General features: G+C 37.5%; 4 non-coding genes across 4 annotated transcripts; 1 reads left to right on the top strand and 3 right to left on the bottom strand.

Annotated features, from left to right (window-relative positions):
• Positions 1 to 8,377: 8,377 nt before the first annotated feature.
• trnae-uuc (transfer RNA glutamic acid (anticodon UUC)) lies at positions 8,378 to 8,449 on the bottom strand. Its single transcript has one exon. It is a non-coding gene; the product is annotated as a tRNA-Glu (tRNA).
• A 206-nt stretch (positions 8,450 to 8,655) lies between these two features.
• trnae-uuc (transfer RNA glutamic acid (anticodon UUC)) lies at positions 8,656 to 8,727 on the bottom strand. Its single transcript has one exon. It is a non-coding gene; the product is annotated as a tRNA-Glu (tRNA).
• A 335-nt stretch (positions 8,728 to 9,062) lies between these two features.
• trnar-acg (transfer RNA arginine (anticodon ACG)) lies at positions 9,063 to 9,135 on the bottom strand. Its single transcript has one exon. It is a non-coding gene; the product is annotated as a tRNA-Arg (tRNA).
• Positions 9,136 to 9,251: 116 nt separating this feature from the next.
• trnae-cuc (transfer RNA glutamic acid (anticodon CUC)) lies at positions 9,252 to 9,323 on the top strand. The gene has a single exon. It is a non-coding gene; the product is annotated as a tRNA-Glu (tRNA).
• Positions 9,324 to 10,000: the final 677 nt, after the last annotated feature.

The raw sequence follows: 10,000 nt of genomic DNA, 5'->3' as shown, positions 1-10,000 counted from the left end.
GTTGTTTCACTTTTATTTGTGCCCAAGTGCTTCAAGACAAGTTAGAAATTTGTGCAAGAATCATGTTTTGTTGAAAAGAACAGTGCACGAGCTCTACACTGGACACTGAGCAGTGCTTGTTTAACACTGGGAAATATTACATAAATCTTACCTGTTTCATTCACATATCACTGATGCATATGAATCACATTAAGTTTATTAATATGTTTATATTAAAACTATGTAATCCAAATACATGGAAAATTAGCATTTAATTGAATTACATAAAGTTTATTTTTAGACCGAATTATTTTTTTGAGTGTGTATTAAGCTTATTTTTAAAGGTGTAAACCGTTTTAATAGCCAATAATATGGGGAATATACTGAATTTTGCATGATGGAATGAATTATTATATAAGTATAAAATATAGAAATGTTTGTCATCAAATTAATGGCAAAACAAAAACCATGTTAAAATCTACATCAGTTCAGCCTGAAATGTGTATATATTTTTCTGTATAGAGAATGACCATAAAGTATGTAATATCAGTATAATATGTTGCATTCAAAAATGTATCTACAAAATAAACAATTTAAGCCATTATTCTAATTGATGATAAGCCAAATAGTGATTGAAGATTAAATCAGGTGAGACAAGTTCTTTACTTAAAATCAATGTTTTATTAAATTGACTCAAACATTCCTTTAGTGGAATCTAGAGAGTTCTAAAACAAGTATAAATAAAAAAAGAAGAAAAAAAAACACGGATAACAATAACCAAGGAAATTATAGCTGCTGCAAAGCAATGGGAATGGACAAAAAGAACAAGGTCAATTAAATATATGTACACAAGCAAATAACAATCAGTTAGATAAATCAGTACACATTTTACAAACAGTTGCAATTTACCAGAATATGCTCCGTTTAGGTCTTATGTGCTAGGATGGATGTTAAGGACAAAAACAATGACCAATTAAAATGTAACTGAAAGGAATGGATGGAGCAACAGAATGGTGCAACATGAAAATTAATGGATGATTACAATTAGAATTTCTATTTTCTATTTCTATTTCTGGGCAGTAAATGTATTTTCCTGCCACTCCCCTCAAAGGCAATTGCTTTGTGTGAAGCGGTGCCAGCAGCACTTGTGCAGAGTTCTGAAACAAAGTACAGTCTTTATGTTTTGCATTTGAACAGGTTATTAGCATCATAGTACGATGACAAATTTGGGTTGTGTTTGTGATAACGATACTAAACTAAATCTGATAGGGTTTCTGCTGGTATCATCAAATCTAATGTAATGCTTTTTATAATGCATTTAATTTTTTTACTGCCACGCACGACCCATATATAAATATTTAACATAAATATATAATAAAAAGGTGATTCTTAACTTATAGGTACTTTTTTTGTTCTTTGGTCATTTTTTTTTTTTTTGACAAATTCCTCTTCCTTTGTTAAGCTTATTAAAACCACCTTAAAAATTGTTTTACTACTTTACTATTATGATTTTTCCATACTTTTCAACCTCCTTTTAGGTTTCCTTGTTGCACACCCAGACTTTTAAACTTCAACAATGAAAATATAGTTTATAAATATTACTTATCTGGTAACTATTAATGTACCTGAATTAAGCACTAATAAAATAATTAAAAAAAATATTATAGTATTTAATTCGAGACCTCTGTCAGAATTACTTTTTATACAAAATATAGCTGTCGCACAGTTTGTGTCATTTCCACCACAACACTGTGTGTTTCTATGTTGAGTGACATCAGAGCACATGTTGGACACGGAGAAATTAAAATTTTCATCAACAACAAATTAAGAAACATCAAAGTAAATATTGCTTGATCAGTTAATATATTTATTATCAGTGAAGCTATCTTCCATTTTTCCACAAATAATCTACAGAAATGTCATTTCCACTACACTGTCCTTTGTGGTGCAAATGACATTCATGGTTACAAAGTACAATTAATATGGATTAGATCGACAGTAGATTTGCAGGACTGCAAATGTTTCAATCCAGTCATGTTCCAGCATTGGTATGAAGCTTCCCTACAATTACGTTAATTTCATGTCATTTCCACCAACACACACATTTTTTTTTATATTTCAAAAGGTCTCATCACTCATTAAACATTCATCCACAATTTATGAGATCATGCTCTACTTAATCTAAAAATTCAATATTCATTATCTAATAAGATCTTACCCAAACCAATGTTTAGTTTCAGAGTGTGACAGGTGTACAGTTCATGATTTGGACCTTAGGACAGTTAATTTGTCTCGTTGACAACTGTATAAATATTTTACAATCTGAAAAAAAAAAAGGTAAAACTAGTTACAAAAATGATTTTAAGACTATTCCTGAGTGACATAAGTTATTCTATTTTTAAACAACAGCTGTATATTGTGATGTGGTGGAAATTACAGTTGTTCATTGCAAAAAAAAAAGTAAAATATAAACAATTTCTCTTGTAATCTAAGTTTCAGACCTTAAAACTTGACAAACTATTTGGGTCTGTGTAATGTGACTTTCGCAAATATTTATTTTCCTCAGCTTAGTTGAAGAAACGTGCATAAATATATAAATGGTCAAAGGTTTTTAATGTTTAAAAACAATTCTGTTCTGCTCACCAAGGCTAAAAAATAAATAAATTCTATGCTAGTATCTGTTAAAATGTAGTTCATTGTTGTGATAAAATCTGAATATTCAGCATCATTACTCCAGTCTTCAGTGTTACATGATCCTACAGAAATCATTCTAATATACTGATTTGCTGCTCTGTTATGATTATTGGTGCTCAAACATTATCCATGGTTCTTCTTATTAATATTAAACACATTTTTTTCCCTTTAATTTTCAATTTTTGTGGAAATCATGATACTTTTTTTTTTATTATTTGATGAATAGAAAGTTAAAAAATAACAGCATTCATTTGAAATAAAATATTTTTTAACATAAAAAATGTCTTTTCACTTTTGATCAAGTTAATTTTTCCTTGGGAAATATTATATATTACTTTCTATTAATCAAATAATTCTGAAAAATAAAATGTATCATGATTTCAACAAAATTGTGAAGCAAAAACATATGTGTGTGTATATATTGATCATTAGAAATGTTGCAAATCAGCATTTTAGTGTGACTTTACTAAGGATTGGCATTATGAAGCTATAATTCAAATTGAATCACATAATACAATCACATATAATATAAGTTATATTTTAAAATGCATTCACATAAAAGGTGTCATAAATTATATATTATATTATATACTATACTATATATATTACATATTATATAATATAGACTATTCAAAAACATTAAACAATCTTAATGATCCCAAACTTTGACCGGTTATATGTTTTAAATTAAGTGCCATTGATTTTGACAATGCAAAGATGATCGTCTTGGATATGTGAGAAAATCTATATAATTTAAACTGCATCCCTTCTAACCTTACTTAAATCAGCATATTCGTGATATCTTCCCCTTAAATTGTTTTCTGCTGATTCATTCAAGAATCAATCAAGTTTCTGTCTTTATGAATGTATCAATGATTCTTCGACTCAAAAATTATTTAACTAAAAAAAAAACCCGCTGATTTATTCCGTAACAAAACACTAATTATTACTTGTTAATTGAATGACAAATCTGCAATCGTGGTAATGTTCTGAAAACAGCACTCTCTTTTGGTCTGCTCACGTTGCTTAACTAGGCTACATCGTATGTAATTTTCTTGACTTTAATACTTTTAATGCCCTGCGGAAACCCTGTCTGATCATCAGCCCTACACTAAAATGGAAACATACCTGGAGTTGACTCAGGCCTCTCTGCTGAGGTCTCCTTCACTAGGAACATCAGTTCCGCTGGAAGAGCCACAGGTGTCTTCCCCTTTAGGCCTGGAGAGGCTGGAGCTACACAAACGTAAATAGACCAATTATTATATTTATGCAACCAAAATAATCTCAACATTTGATTACATGATCTAGATTACAGTGTTTTTACCATCAGCTGGTGATGCCTTCAATCCAGCACTTGTATCAGGAGTTGGTTTGGATAGTGCAGCAGATGGAACTACAACATACAAAACCATCAGTCATTTCAGAGTTTACAATATATGCTAGTAATAGTATAGTGCTGGTGTTAGTAGGAACTAAAACAGCCATATATTTCCTTCTCCTGCCTGTCATAGATTTAAAATGCTTACATTTACACACTGTGTACCTTGAGACCATCTAACAGTTTTTTTTTCAGTCGCTAACAAGCGTTTGTCCAAACAGTTGTCACATTTTCAAAACTAAACAATTAGCACAGCATCGGTCTTTTGTGGCCATACCATTCACACATTTCATGTCGTTTTCACCCAACATGGAGTCAGTGAACACATTTCCACAGTGCTTACATTTTCTTAACAAACAAGCTATACCTACCAACAAAATTATGGATTGTTTTTGTAGTATTTAAGAATGTTAACACAACATCCCACAATAGCAAAAACAATGTTCCAAACCTTAGATACAGCATAAAAACCTGTATCCTGTAAAAAAGCATGAATTACAGTTTTTCAATCGCTAACAAGCGCTTACCCATACTTCAGATACTTTTTCTAAACTCTTAACACAGACTCACATCTACAAAACATAATTGGCCAAATGGATAATTTTCGACTCAAAAATACATGCATATTTCACTGCATCTGCATCTCTCACTGCATCTCTCACTGCTCCTGCATTTCTCTCACTGCTCCTGCTAATCTCACTGCATCTCTCACTGCATCTCTCACTGCATCTGCTTCTCTCACTGCATCTCTCACTGCATCTGCTTCTCTCACTGCATCTCTCACTGCATCTGCTTCTCTCACTGCATCTCTCACTGCATCTGCTTCTCTCACTGCATCTCTCACTGCTCCTGCATTTCTCACTGCATATTTCACTGCATATTTCACTGCATCTGCATCTCTCACTGCTCCTGCATTTCTCACTGCATATTTCACTGCATCTGCTCATCTCACTGCATCTCTCACTGCATCTCTCACTGGAATCAGCTGTGGTTGGCCCAATTTACCCAACATAAATCAGCTGTGTGTCAATTCAATTCAATTGTTTGTTTATTATCAGCTGAGATATATTTTTGAACTGATATCATTGCAGAAGCAGAGGTTTTTATACTGTATCTAAGGTTTGGAATATTGTTTTTACTATTGAGGGATGTTGTGTGCTAACATTAGTAAATACTACAAAAACAATCCATAATTGTTTTGGTAGGTATAGCTTGTCTGTTAAGAAAATGTAAGCATTGTGGAAATGTGTTCACTGACTGCATATTGGGTGAAAACGACATGAAATGTGTGAATGGTATGGCCACAAAAGACCGATGCTGTGTTTAGAGTTTTGAAAATGTGACAACTGTTTGGACAAACGCTTGTTAGCGACTGAAAAAAAAATGTAATAATTGAATGACAGTGGTGATAAGTTTCTGGATGTACTATACATTCAATATATGATTACCACATAAGATATGTCTCAACTCACAAACAAATGAATCATGTACATTCATGTATTGCATTCACTTTCTATTGCATCGAATTATCATCATTTCCTGAAATGTGGCATGTGAAATGAACATGCTTAACATACTAAACATACAGTACTTTGTATTTCTTTTATATGTTTGTTGTTTATGTGATTTACAATTTTTGATGTACTATAAACTATAAAGCAAATCAAGTCAAATTATTTTATTTAGCAACTCAAGTGGAATTTATTTGATTTCAATTATGTTTCCTGACATTCCAATTCCAAATCCAATTCCATTCCAGGAAGTGAACTGGAATTTACCATTCATTCTCAATTCAATTGATGAATGCCCCCAATCTTGTTTGGAAACATGTGGCCTAACCCTGAAGATCGCAGAGATTGGATACATTAATTCTGTGCTTTTTTTAGTTCGTTTTAGCTGTATAAGTAAAACTTAATTAAATCCCACTGACATGCCAAACCAATGTACTATCCTAAACACTACTCACTAGTCTGAGCAGGAGGAGCAATCTGACTCAGTGAACAAGCATGCATTCAAGTGTTAATACCCAATGAAACATGAATGCAGAACAAAAATGCATACTTACCCTCGTTGTAGTTGGTATCAATTCATCATGGCATGAATTCATAGTCCTCAGGACAGTTAGTATGCACATTCTCCCTGGGAAGAACAGCACTTTTTTCTGCATCTTGATCTACCATGAAAGAAAAACTGAATTTTAGGTTTATTTGTCAAAACCAATCAAACTCTTTGCACTGTTATGCACCTTTACGTTGCGCAAGGCATATATATATATATATATATATATATATATATATATATATATATATGCACACACATACGGTCTGAGATAAAATTATATAAAAATAATTAAGGAATATTCTGTCTTGTGCATGACAGGGAATACTATTTAGATATTTTTACAGATGGTTTGGTAGCTTTATCTCAAAAGGTTATGTTGTTTAATGGATGTGTATATTATTTCACACATTGAAAGTTGTAAAATTATTATAAAGCCCATTCATTTGTTTCTAAAATTAGGCTATTAAGCCTTGTGCAACGTAAAGGACATATATTAACGTCTACCTTATCTAATTTGCAGACAAAAATTTACAGCAGTAATCTACCTTAGACAGTGCAATGTGTATCTGCGAGTTATCAACACATTACTACTGAAATCTATGATATACCATAGCTTATTTAACATCACCAAATGAAAACCATTCACATAAACGTAAACAAAACATATTCATTCATTATTTAGCTCGTATTTACCACAAGCCAAACGAGTGAAGTCATGGTAACCAAACGGATAATTTAACCGAATGACATAAGTACTGTACACATGAACAGATAAAACGATCATGTTCATTCATAACTTTGTGTGCAAATCAACCTTTGATGATATAATAGTAAACAAAAGCGGACAGCGTAAAGTTTAGTAACGACCAACGAAGCGAAGCGGGCGTTTTCGCTCAACAACTAATTGGATATCATTATTAAAGGCACCAAAAACGTAAGCTATAAGGTAATAAATATAAATAAAGTAGCTTACCTTTGATAGATGTGCTGAATAAACTGAACGAGGCAGATCTTCACTGAATTTATTTCACGCTCCGAGTCAGTATGAAAATGGCGACTTCAAACTTCCCGGGGAGACGAAACACGGAAGAGCGCCACTGGAGCGTCAGTGGACAAAAGAATATTGCATCCGTAGTGGATTAGCACAACCATTGAGAATGAATGGGAAACGGTTTAGGGCTGTTTAGCAAAACTATTCTCGGCTGCTGCGTGGCCCACCGCCTGGGGATCCTCGTGCTTGCAGCCCGACTCGTTGGTTTTCGACGTGACAGAAGCCTGTATTGCTGTCTGCTTGTTCTCATGTTATTAGCAGGCCAGCATTAGATCGGCTCTTCCCTGGTGGTCTAGTGGTTAGGATTCGGCGCTCTCACCGCCGCGGCCATGGTTCGATTCCCGGTCAGGGAAAGCTCTTTTGCCCCCCCTCCCCCCCAATGGCGGACTGTGAAATCAAGCTCTGTTGGCCGCTTTCAGAAGGCCGGCCCCCCCAAAAAAGGTGGGCACGTGAAAAACAACCTCCTTCGAGCCAGAGTCGAACCAGCGACCTAAGGATTGCCAACGCTCCTCCTACAGTCCTCCGCTCTACCAGCTGAGCTATAGAAGGCACAGGTCTGTGGGGTCACAACCTCGGCCTGTGTGGTCACAACCTCGGCCTATTAGGTTTCTGCAGCTCGACTGCTGGCGAAAAAACGGCTTTCGACGCAGGAAGACGTGTGGCCCTTTTTCGTGGAGGGAAGCACAGAGGAGCCCACCTTCCAATACCAGGAGTCGAACCCGGGCCACCTAGGTGAAAACCAGGAATCCTGGCGGTAGACCATATGGGAACTGGTCAGTGGAAGCCTTGTCCGGGTAAAAAAAAAGATTCCAAAAATACTCACGCCACGCATTCGAAAAAACAAGTGTGGTCTTGCATTGTGACCGTTATCTCAAGGAAAAACAGCCTATCGCCCGTCTGTCAAGGTACAGAAATGAAAAAATCATGAGATTAACAATGAAACTTAGACGCGGTTTTAACCGGGTAAGTTGCTGATTATTGGCTAGTTCAGATTTCATTTCGTGGGAACTGGTCAGCGGAAGCCTTGCTTGGGTAAAAAAAAGATTCCAAAAATACTCACGCCACGCATTCGAAAAAACAAGCGTGGTCTTGCATTGTAACCGTTATCTCCTGACCGGTAGCAAAGAGGAGCCCGCCTTCCCATACCGGGAGTCGAACCCAGGCCGCCTGGGTGAAAACCAGGAATCCTGACCGGTAGCAAAGAGGAGCCCGCCTTCCCATACCGGGAGTCAAAACCGGGCCGCCTGGGTGAAAACCAGGAATCCTGACCGCTAGACCATATGGGAACTGGTCAGCGGAAGCCTTGTCCGGGTAAAAAAAAAATCCAAAAATACTCACGCCACGCATTTGAAAAAACAAGCGTGGTCTTGCATTGTAACTGTTATCTCCTGACCGGTAGCAAAGAGGAGCTCGCCTTCCCATACCGGGAGTCGAACCCAGGCCGCCTGGGTGAAAACCAGGAATCCTGACCGGTAGCAAAGAGGAGCCCTCCTTCCCATACCGGGAGTCGAACCCGGGCCGCCTGGGTGAAAACCAGGAATCCTGACCGCTAGACCATATGGGAACTGGTCAGCGGAAGCCTTGTCCGGGTAAAAAAAAAAATCCAAAAATACTCACGCCACGCATTTGAAAAAACAAGCGTGGTCTTGCATTGTAACCGTTATCTCAAGGAAAAACAGCCTATCGCCGGTCTGTCAAGGTACAGAAATGAAAAAATCATGAGATTAACAATGAAATTGAGACGCGGTTTTAACCGGGTGAGTTGCTGATTATTGGCTAGTTCGGATTTCATTTCGTGTCCAACTTTTTATCAAAGCTCGGGTGGCACGTAGGAATAGGGCAACAATTCGGCAAGCCTGTGACATCAAAACCAAACTGCATTACGCAAAAATCAGAGAGCGAGCCAGCCAGGAGACGAACCTAGAATCTTCTGATCCGTAGTCAGACGCGTTATCCATTGCGCCACTGGCCCACCGCCTGAGGATCCTCGTGCTTGCAGCCCGACTCGTTGGTTTTCGACGTGACAGAAGCCTGTATTGCTGTCTGCTTGTTCTCATGTTATTAGCAGGCCAGCATTAGATCGGCTCTTCCCTGGTGGTCTAGTGGTTAGGATTCGGCGCTCTCACCGCCGCGGCCCGGGTTCGATTCCCGGTCAGGGAAAGCTCTTTTGCCCCCCCCTCCCCCCCCAATGGCGGACTGTGAAATCAAGCTCTGTTGGCCGCTTTCAGAAGGCCGGCCCCCCCAAAAAAGGTGGGCACGTGAAAAACAACCTCCTTCGAGCCGGAGTCGAACCAGCGACCTAAGGATTGCCAACGCTCCTCCTACAGTCCTCCGCTCTACCAGCTGAGCTATCAAAGGTGCAGGTCTGTGGGGTCACAACCTTAGGTTAGGTTTCTGCAGCTCGACTGCTGGCCAAAAAACGGCTTTCGACGCAGGAAGACGTGTGGCCCTTTTTCGTAGAGGGAAGCACAGAGGAGCCCACCTTCCAATACCGGGAGTTGAACCCGGGCCACCTAGGTGAAAACCAGGAATCCTGGCGGTAGACCATATGGGAACTGGTCAGTGGAAGCCTTGTCCGGGTAAAAAAAAAAGATTCCAAAAATACTCACGCCACGCATTCGAAAAAACAAGTGTGGTCTTGCATTGTGACCGTTATCTCAAGGAAAAACAGCTTATCGCCCATCTGTCAAGGTACAGAAATGAAAAAATCATGAGATTAACAATGAAACTGAGACGCGGTTTTAACCGGGTAAGTTGCTGATTATTGGCTAGTTCGGATTTCATTTCGTGGGAACTGGTCAGCGGAAGCCTTGTCCGGGTAAAAAAAAAGATTCCAA

The sequence above is a fragment of the Garra rufa genome, chromosome 1 (assembly GCF_049309525.1).
Source record: "Garra rufa chromosome 1, GarRuf1.0, whole genome shotgun sequence".
NCBI classification, from domain to species: domain Eukaryota; kingdom Metazoa; phylum Chordata; class Actinopteri; order Cypriniformes; family Cyprinidae; genus Garra; species Garra rufa.
Note: the sequence above shows the minus strand (reverse complement) of the source record. Positions and strands in the feature narration are given on the sequence as shown.